Genomic DNA, 8,430 nt, shown 5'->3' on the forward strand with positions numbered 1-8,430 from the left:
CAAAACGGCTCCAAGTAACCCCAAAACCCGCCTCACGCCCCCTCCCCCGACACGCTGGGGGCTGCTTCCCGCCCCCCTGTGCACCAAATCCCCCCTATTTCACCCCAAAAACCACCAAAGGAGCCTCCCTAGCCTGGCGCCAGCGGGCACTGCCCAGATTTTGGGCCCGGGGGGGGGAGATTTTATTTAATTTCAGCGCCTCTTGCACAACCCAGGCCGCGTCCCCGGGGCTCGCAGGATTTCCCCACCCGGCGGGGGGGAGGGGGGGGGCAGCCGGGGGGAGCCTCGCCAGCCCCCGCCCCGGGCGGCCCTCCAAAAAATTGTGTCACCCTGTGCCCCCCCCACCCCCCCGCGGGCACACGGACCCGTCACACCCACCCCGTGCTCAAGCCCAGCGCCGGGACCGAGGGATCCCCGCGATCCTCTTCCCCCTCCCTGATTCCTTCATTTCTTAATTCCTTCATTTCTTAATTCCTTCATTTCTTAATTCCTTCATTTATTAATTAATCCCTTAATTTCTTAATTAATTCCTTAATTCGTTAATTTCTCAATTCCTTCATTTCTTAATTAATTTCTTGATTCCTTAATTTCTTGATTCCTTAGTTTTTTAATTCCTTAATTTCTTAATTAATTCCTTAATTTCTCAATTCCTTAGTTTTTTAATTCCTTAATTTCTTAATTAATTCCTTAATTTCTTGATTCCTTAGTTTTTTAATTCCTTAATTTCTTAATTAATTCCTTAATTTCTTAATTAATTCCTTAATTTCTCAATCCCTTAGTTTTTTAATGCCTTAATTTCTTAATTAATTCCTTAATTTCTCAATCCCTTAGTTTTTTAATGCCTTAATTTCTTAATTAATTCCTTAATTTCTCAATCCCTTAGTTTTTTAATTCCTTAATTTCTTAATTAATTCCTTAATTTCTCAATCCCTTAGTTTTTTAATTCCTTAATTTCTTGATTAATTCCTTAATTTCTCAATCCCTGAGTTTTTTCATTCCTTGATTTCTTAATTAATTCCTTAATTTCTCAATCCCTTAATTTCTTCCCCCCCCCCTTTTTTTACTTTTCCTTCCCGCAGGATATTTCCGAGCCCTTCGGGGGGGGACCCCAGGGAGCCCCGGCGGCGCCGGGAGGTGAGGAGGGCTCGCCGACGAGGCGGATTTGGGGCAGTACGCGTGGAAACGGGGAATTTGTGTGTCACGCTGGCTCCCGGCCACCCCCGGCACGCCGCAAGCAGCGGCGGGGACCCCGCGGGGCTCGGTTTGGGGGGAAATCCTGCTTTTTTTTTTCTTTTTTTCTTTTTTTGCAGCGGTTCACGGAGAGGTCAGGTAGAGATCCTGCGCCTTGCGGCTGGCTTTGGGGGGGAAGCGTGCAGGAGGGGGTCACGCCCGTCCCCGCTGGCCGGGCAGAGGAGGAGCGATCTGCTGCTGCAATTAATTCCTCGCTTGCCAGGGCCGGAGCCGCAGCTGCGGAGCGCTTTCCGCGCACATCTGGCAGGAGCCGCACATCCTGGGCTCGGCCCATCTGGGAGACTCCTTTCCTCCCTCCATCGCCTATCCAGAGCCGGGATGCTCGGAGGCGCTGCTTCCTCCCCTCTCCTCGCCAGGATTTAACCTACCTTTGCCCGAAGCCGCCTTTTTTTTTCTTTTTTTTCCCCCAGGGCCGTGTTCGAACCCCCCTTGCCCGACTTCATCAGCGGGGTTAACCCCCCAGCACCTCCCCGTGCAGAACCAGGACCCCCTCCTGAGTTTTTCCCAGCTTTTTTTGTTCTTTTTTTTTACCCCCGCATCCTCCCCGGCCGAGAAGCTGATCCTTTTTTTTTTTTTTTTTTCCTCGCCGGACAGAGCGGAAACGTTTCCAGCGGGAAGCCCGCAGGTGGGAAGCCGGCCCCCGATCCCTCCCCGCCCCGCAAGGGTTAAGGAGGAATTTCTCGGGCTTTTTTTTATTTTTTTTTTTTGTGCCTCGCTTGTTTTAAAGCCTCTGACTGGTTCGGCTTTGCCTGACATCTCTCCCCTGTGGTTTCCAGAGCAGTTTCATGTGTGCTCTGAGCCGTGCCAATAACGGCGTTGCAACACTTGCCGGGAGTTTTGCTCCGAGGGTGGATCCAGCCGGGTAGGTTCAAGGGCCGGGTTATTTTTGTCGGGGGTGGCGAACGACGGGCGTTTTTCCCCGTTTTCCACCTTTTCGGCCTTGTTTTGTCTCGCTGGAAGCGGTTGGGGACCCTGGCCGTCCGCTGGAAGGGCCGAGGGTGGGCGAACTGCAGCCCCCGACACGCTGCGAGCAGCAGGGCTGGGCGCTGCCAACACCTCCCCGGGGGGCAGCAGGCACCCCAAAAACACCTCCGTGAGGTGCACCAGGCACCAAAAACACCTCCACGGGGCGCACCAGGCACCCCAAACACCTCCATGGGGCACACCGGGTGCTCCAGCGCCTCCTCGGGGTGTACCAGGCACCCCAAACACCTCCCTGGGGTGCAGCGGGCCCCCCAAACACCTCACTGGGATGCACCAGGCACCCCAAACACCTCCACGGGGCGCACTGGGCACCAAAAACACCTCCACGGGGTGCACCAGGCACCCCAAACACCTCCACGGGACACACCAGGCACCCCAAACACCTCCGTAGGGTGCACCAGGCACCAAAAACACCTCCACGGGGTGCAGCAGGAGCCCCAAACACCTCCCCGGGGCACACCAGGCTCTCCAGACCCCGGGCACAGCAGGTTCTGGGGGTGCCTCTCCCCAAACTTTTGTTTGCCGGACCCCTCAACAAACCCCAAACTCCCCCCCGCCACGGGGAGGCCGTTCCCCCCTCGGAGCACGCTTTGGCTGCAGCTCCGCTTCCAGAGGTGAGCGAGCCAGCTGGGCTGGGACGAAAACGGAAGCTCGAGCTTAACCTTTCCGCTTTTACACCCCGCAGCGCAACGACGGCGAAGCAGACACGTGTCCGGCGTCGGATCAGCGCCGGTTTCCTTCCGCGCGCCCAGGGAGCGCTCCCGGAGCTCCTCGGCCACCGCTGCCGCTGCTGGCAGGGCCGTCGCAGCGTCGGATTTTCCCTTCGCCTGGGCCGCGGCCAACGAGGGCACGAGGAGGTAGGGAGGGAGGGAGGGAGGGAGAGCGGCCGGGATTTTGGGCTGCGCCCGGAGGAACGTCGCTGCCTGCTCCCGGCACAGAGACGGGGGCTCTGCGGCTCCCATCTGGCGGCGGGGTTGCTCCGGGGCACGAAAAGCCGTTGGAAACCTGGCGGAAAGGTGTTTGCGGGGCGCTGCTGCCTGATGGAAAGCCCTTCACGGGGTGCCACTACCTGCCCGTCGTGGGCTGAGGAGGGGAAGGAGCTGCTGGGGTGGCGGGGACGGCTCCTGGGGGCATGCAGGGGGATGTTTTCCTGCTCTGGGGCCCAGTATTTGACCAGCACGTGGGGGATTTAGGGGCCGGGCTGCAGCACCGGGCTGGGAAATGCAAATAAATGTCCCCCCCGTCGTGTTCCTGGCCGCCACCGTCAAGCAGCAAGCCCTGCCCTGACACCGCCGTGCTTCGGGGAGAGCGCAGCGGCCTCTCCGCGCTGTGTTCTGGGGAGGTTTTCTGCCCGCTCAGAGCTGCCCCCGGTGCTTTAACCGCTTCTCCCAGTTCTCCTCCACGCAGCGAGAAAACGCCACGAGCGCCCGGAGCGACGGAGGCAGCGTCCCGGCACGGCTCCCCGCAGTCCCCGCACCCAGGGGACGTCCGCGGAGCCCCCTGCCCGGCGGGCGCCGGTGACGACGAGGAGACACGCGGATTTCAGTCCCCGCAGCTCCGCGCCGCCTGCGCGATACCCATTAAAAATTCCCCTCGCCTTAACTCAGCGCCGTCTCCCTGCTGTGATTCACCGCCGGCCGGCCCAGCGAAGGCAGAGAGAGGCCGGCGGGGGTTCTGCTGGAGAGGGGGGGGGGGGGGGGGGGGTTGAAAAACATCCATCGTCAAACTGCTCCCGAAAGCGGCAGGAAGAGGAAGAGGGTGGCCAGCGGTTGCGGGCAAATGGCAGCGGCGAGGCCCCGGCCATAAAGCCGCCCCTCCTGCCCTCGCCGAGGGGCTGGGGGACGCTTTGAAGTCGCCGGGGTGGGAGCAGCGATGCTGACGCCTCCGAAAGCTGCTGCCCACGGGGGGGGGGAGCTGCAGGAGGAGCCCCCTTCTGCTCTGCTCGGCACCCAGGGAGGTGAGAAGCCCGGCCCCGGGGGGGGATTCCCTGCAGGAATCGCTCCCTGTGGAGCCCCTGGGGGAGTTTTGGCACCTCTGCTTTCATCTCCGCAGCCCGGGCGGGCTGGGAGGCCGCAGACGGTGGCGCAGAAGCGGAGGAGCCGGGTGTCGGGATCGCTCCCTGCCACCGGGCCGCTTCTCTACCTGTTGGACCCTCGCCCCTTCCAAAAGCGGGGCCGGGCGCTGCCGCGGCGGCCGCCAGCCCGCGGGGAGAAGCTTCCTTCCTCCTCCCCCAGCCAGGGCGTTCCCCAGCTCGTGTTTACAGCCTCGCGGGGAGAGCCGGAGAAATTCGGGTACCGAGCGGTGCCCGGCGAAGGGACGGGGCCCTGCCTCGAGGGACGGGGGCCCCAGGGGCACGGCCGCCCCACGGCGGGGCTTGGCCCGAGCTCCGCCGTCCGCTGCGCCGCTTCTGCGGGGCGAGCGGGGCTCGTTAAAGCAGGAAATTGGGCGGAAAAACAACACATGCCCCGAAACAGCAGGGACGGGGACGACGAGGGCCAGCCAGCGTCTGTCGCCTGCCTGTGTCCCTTCCACGGCTCTAAAGCCCTTAAAAACGCCCCGTGGCTGCTTGGTGTTTAATCGAGGCCGCCAAGCGCGGTCCGGGGAGGATTGCGGGGTGCTTTGCGCAATGCCTGGGAGCTGGAAGGGGTCAAAAAGGGCAAAAGGGGGGGCCTGGCGCCTGGGGGAGGGGGCGGCTGGTCCCGAGCGTCTTGGGGACGCCCCACGCCGCAGGAGGAGCGGAGGCAGGGAGCGAAAATGGGGGGGAGCACAAGGGGGTGGCTGGGAGCGCACACGTGTGTGTGTGTGCGCGTGGAGGAGGTGACGAGTGTGTGCGGGAGGGGCGGGGGGTGACGTGTCCCGAGGTCCTGCCCCGGGTGTGCTCACACAGGGCGCACACGCGCGTGCTCACAACTCCGCGTCCCCACGGTGCCCATGGCACGGCCGGGGGGGTCCCAGGCACACGCGTGTGTCGGTCACAGCAGTGCCACCAGGGTTGCACCCTGGGTGTGTCGGTGTCCGTGTCCATCCCCGTGTCCCTGCTGGCGTCCCTGCCCGTGTCCCCGCCCGTGTCCCCGTGCATCCCCGTGTCCCTGTCCGTGCCCATCCCCGTGTCCCTGCCCGTGTCCGTGCCCGTCCCCGTGCCCCTGCCCGTACCCACATCCATGTCGCTGTGCGTTCCCGTGTCCCTGCCCGTGTCCCCGTGCATTCCCGTGTCCTTCCCGGTGTCCCTGCCGATGCCCATGTCCCTCCCTGTGTCCGTGCCCATTCCCATGTCCCTGCCCGTGTCCCTGTCCCTGTCCCTGCGCATTCCCATGTCCCTGCCCGTGTCACTGCCCATGCCCCTGCGCATTCCTGTGTCCCTGCCCCTGCCCTTGTCCCTGTCCCTGCGCATTCCCGTGTCCCTGTCCCTGTCCCTGCACATTCCCATGTCCCTGCCTATGCCCATACCCGTGTCCCTGCCCGTGTCCATGTCCCTGCCCATGTCCCTTCACATTCCCATGTCCCTGCCTGCATCCCTGCCCGTGCCCGTGCCCGTGCCCGTACCCGTGTCCCTGCCCGTGCCCGTGTTCCTCCACATTGCCGTGCCCCTGCCCGTGCCCCCCTCCCGCCCTCCCTCCACCCGTGCCTGCGCCCTCCGGGGCCCCTCCTGCCCCCCGCGGCGGCGGCGGCGGCCCCCCGTGCTGGCCGGGTGCCGGCTCCCCAACGCCTGCAGCCGCCAGCGCCTTTTTGGGAAGCAGCCGGCGCGGGGCTGCACCGCGCGGCACCGGGCCCCGCGCCAGCCCCGGGGAACGGCGCCAGCCCCCGCGCCCCCCACCCGGGGACACGGGCGCCCGCGTGTCCCCCCCCGGTGTCGCTTGCGCGTGCCAACCCCCTGCCCTATGTCCCTATGTCACCCCGTGCCCCCACCCCATTACCCATGGGGATGCTGCGCCGTGGCCACCCTCGTGCCCCCCCCCCTCAATCACGGTCCCCCCCCCCTTGAGCCCGACGTGTGCCGGGTGCCCCAGCCGGGGGGGGGGGGTTAAGGGGGGGTGCTGGGGGTGACGTGGCCCCGGCGCGGGCCCAGGCTATATAGGGGCTGACGGCGGCGGTGAGTCAGGCCCGGGGCCCCCCCCCCGCAGCACCCGCAGCCCCCCCCCGGCCCCACAGTGACTCAGGGACGCCCTGGCCATACTTAGCCGGGGGCACCCGAGCCCTGACCCCGGTGCCGGCATCCCTGGGTGGGGCTGGGGGTGTCCCGGGGAGGGATGGGGGGGGGAAGGGGGGGCCAGGAGAGGGGTTGGGGGGGGCATGGGGACTGGGGGGGGGGGGCACGTGGCGGTGGGGAGCCACGAGGATGGCATCCGTGGGGTGTCCCAAAGATGGGGGCCAGGGAGGTGGGGGGGCAATGGGGGGCCGTGGGGATGGGGGAGCTGGGAGTGGGGGACGTGGGGGTGGGGGACCTGGGGATGGGGGACCTGGGGGTGGGGGGCCATGGGGCTGGCACCCATGGGTGCCCTCAGGATGGGGGCAACGGGGACGGCACTGGGTGGGGGGGGGGGGGGGGGGCTCCAGGGTCGGGCTCCTCCAGGCCAGAGCGTGGGGGAAACTGAGGCACGAGCGGGGCAGCCGGCACGGCCCTGGCACGGGGACACGGGGGGGGGGAGCGTGCACAAGGGGGCACAAGCAGACGGTGCCAGGGCACACGCGTGTGCACGAGGGGGCAGAGGCCGGCGCGGGGCCGGGCGTGCGAGGCCGGGCGAGGGCAGGAAGGGCCCCGGCGCCAGCTCATTGTTCGCCACCCGCCTGTCACTTCCCCCCCTCCCCAGCCCGCGGAAACGTCCCCATTGTCCCCACTGTCCCCGCGGGCACCGTGCCCACGGGGGGCACGCACCCACCCCCCCCCCCCCGGTGCCCACCGGCGCGGGCGAGCTCCCACGCTTGGCACCCATGGGAGCAGCGCCCCTCGCACGGCGCCGCGTGGGGGACCCAGGCCCGATTCGGGGGGGTGACAGGAGAGGGGACACCCCCCCCCCCGTGTCCCCCCCGGAGCCCCCCACGTCCCCCCGACCCCAGCCCAGCTGTGGCGGGCGCCATTGCATCAGCGGCGCAGGAATGCGGCGGCCCCGCGGCAGGCGTGCGAGGCCCCGGCCCCCCTGCGCACGCCCACCCCTCCCGCCCCAGCCCCTCGCACGCCCGGGCACCCCCCTCGCACGGGAGGCCTTGGGGGGGGCTCGGGGGGACACCCCTTGCACGAGCCGGGGGGGGGGGCGGGGGGGCGAAAGGCACCGCTTGCACGCTCGGGCACGGCGGGCGTGCACCGTTTGCACGCGCGGGGGGGGAGGCGGAACGTGCGCCGCTTGCACGGTGGGGGGGGGGCAGCGAGCGTGCCGATTTGCACGCGCAGCCGGGGTCGCGTGCTCTCCCGGGCTTGCACACCCGTGTGGAGGAGGGCGAGCACGCCGATCTGCACGCCCGCTGGGCGCGAGTCCCCAGACGTGCACAGTTCGCAGGCTTGCGCACCCCCAAAGCCGCTCGAGGGCGGCAGCACCCATGGGTGCTCGCCTCGCACGCCCTCGCAGGCCGGCCCCGTGCCGGGGTGCTGGTGTGTCCCCACGTGTCCCTCGTGCGAGGGGGGGGGTGGTGGTCCCGGTCCCTCCCCCCCGGTGCAGCCGCGTGGGAACGGCTCCAGCTCCGTTTCCGCTGCTTCCTTCCAGGAAACGGCCGCGGCCCCCCCGGCCCCCCCGGCCCCCCCGGCCCAGCGTGTCCCCTTCCTCCCCGCCGCTGTCCCCAGGCCTGCGGCCCTGTCCCCGTCCCACTCACATCTGCCCCGTGTCCTGTGTCCCCCCGTCCCACCCCGCTGCTCCCCTCCGTCTCCTGTCCCCCCCTCCATGCCCAGTGTCCCCCCCTCCATGCCCAGTGTCCCCCCCCCATGTCCCGTGTCCCCCAGTGTCCCTGTCCCCACGCGTGTCCCCATCCCAGCCCCCACAGTGTCCCCACGCTGTCACCTCGTGCCTGGCCCACCTGGGTCCCCCCCCTGTCCCCCGTGTCCCTTTGCCCTCCCAGCATCCCAGTTCCCCCCCAGTATCCCGTGTCCCTTTGTCCCCTCGGTGTCCTGTCCCCCCGTGTCCCGTGTCCCCTGGTCCCCCGCTGTCCCACAACCCCCCAGTGTCCCCCAGCTCTCTGCCCCAGGGCCCACCCCCCCAGTGTCCCGTG

This window comes from Anser cygnoides, chromosome 32 (genome assembly GCF_040182565.1).
Source record: "Anser cygnoides isolate HZ-2024a breed goose chromosome 32, Taihu_goose_T2T_genome, whole genome shotgun sequence".
In the NCBI taxonomy this organism is placed as follows: domain Eukaryota; kingdom Metazoa; phylum Chordata; class Aves; order Anseriformes; family Anatidae; genus Anser; species Anser cygnoides.